Below are 1,888 nucleotides of genomic sequence, written 5' to 3'. Positions count from 1 at the left end.
CTTATCTTTTAATCTCGTTTTCGTTCCCAGAAGGTTTTTAACCTAGCATCCAAAACACGTTCTCAGACTTGTATTCCGATATCGTTGAGATTTATTGAGATTTTGCATTTGATTCCTTCTACAAAGTTGTTAATCTTATTTTTATCTATCTTATTATGCTTGATTCAATGATTTCTGTGTTTGCATCCTTGACTATGATTTTCGGATCTGAGTAGTGTGGTAGTTCCTGAGGATGGGATAGATTAGGTGGAGGATCTTAGGATGTAGAGTGTTTAAGCTTTGATTGTAAAATTCCCTTCTGGACTAGAGTTAGAATTACTTGTTTCTCTCTGATCAATTGGAACTAGGTTCGAGACATTTCCGCACCCAAAAGGTGTTTGATGAAATGTCTGACCAACTAGTGCCAGAGACTTACGTTCCTAGCCTAAGAGATTAGTTGTCTAGGATGTTTGTTGACACGAATGAACTTGTCTGTCATGCCTGCTCGACCACGTTTCTCTAGCGAGAGCTAGGTATGGAAGTGGTTGCGTCTGAGTAGCTTTTGCCAAGAGATTGGATTAGCTAAGTTGTGATGTTCATTGTTTAGGGATACTTTGCTTATGGTATGTTAAACACTCCTTAGACTAGAATACTCCACCGACATCAATTACCCCATCCTTAGGACTTCTTTCTTTCTGATTTTATTACATTCTTGGAACTGTTTCGTTTGTTCATGCTTAGAATCGTTTGCGTTTTTATTCACTTTCGCTTCTTGTCATGCATTCTTGTTTCTTGTTCTGTGACTCATTTCCATTTCGCATTTTGATCATTCTAGGACTCTTAGATAAAAACACTCTTTGAATTGGCTTAACTTGTGATTCCTTGATTGCATCTTGATTGCTAGCAACATCCCATTTGGATTGACACCTTAAATACTACAACACTTAAGGTTAATTGAACCTGCTAGGAGACACAAAAATCTTAGTATCAATTTGGCGCCGTTGCCGGGGATCGAACCCGGGTCACCCGCGTGACAGGCGGGAATACTTACCACTATACTACAACGACCGTCAAATTCGAAACTCTGAATTCGAAGATAAGGTACATGGAGGGCCAATCGGTTTCTACTTCTGCACCAAAGCCTGGCCAATTCCCAGGTAAAGCTGTTCAGAACCCCAAGGAGTTTGCCAATGCCATTACGCTAAGAAGTGGGAAAACATTGCCTCCCAGGCAAGGAGTACCAGACGTCACTGAGGACAGTGCGGAATTAGATGGGGAGGATTTTGGTCAGGATGACACTCAGATGGAGAACCCCGTCGAGGCAGTCAAAGATCCAATCGAGCCAGTGAAGCAATCCGAGCCTGAAGCTGTTAAGGAGCCTGCTGTTCCTGAAGACAGACCTGCGAAGTTCATCCCTCCACCGTACAAGCCTCCTCTACCATTTCCAGTGAGGTTCAAGAAGCAGCTTACTGAGAAGTACAAAGCCTTGTTCGAAAAGCAAGTCAAGGAGATTGAGTTGAGAATGCCATTGCTAGATGCATTCGCACTTGTTCCTCACTACCAGAAATTCCTCAAGGACTTGGTGATGGAGAGATCAAAAGAAGTTCAAGGCATGGTGGTACTAAGTCTTGAGTGCAGTGCAATCATCCAGAAGAAGGTTGTACCCAAGAAGCTCAAAGATCCTGGATCATTCACTCTTCCCTGCTCCATTGGACCCATGTCTTTTGAGAGGTGCTTATGTGATCTTGGCGCTTCAGTGAATCTGATGCCATTCTCTGTGGCTAAGAGGTTGGGTTTCACAAGGTTTAAGGGATGCGACATCTCCCTCATCCTTGCAGATAGATCAGTGAGACTTCCACATGGTATCTTAGAGGACTTACCTGTCAGGATCAGAGACGTGGAAGTACCA

General features: G+C 43.0%; 1 non-coding gene across 1 annotated transcript; it reads right to left on the bottom strand.

Moving 5' to 3' along the window:
- Nucleotides 1-975: 975 nt before the first annotated feature.
- Nucleotides 976-1,047, bottom strand: TRNAD-GUC (transfer RNA aspartic acid (anticodon GUC)). The gene has a single exon. It is a non-coding gene; the product is annotated as a tRNA-Asp (tRNA).
- Nucleotides 1,048-1,888: the final 841 nt, after the last annotated feature.

The sequence above is a fragment of the Camelina sativa genome, chromosome 5, assembly GCF_030686135.1.
Source record: "Camelina sativa cultivar CO46 ecotype springtype chromosome 5, ASM3068613v1".
Lineage (NCBI taxonomy): Eukaryota > Viridiplantae > Streptophyta > Magnoliopsida > Brassicales > Brassicaceae > Camelina > Camelina sativa.
This window is presented reverse-complemented; position numbering and strand designations above follow the sequence as displayed.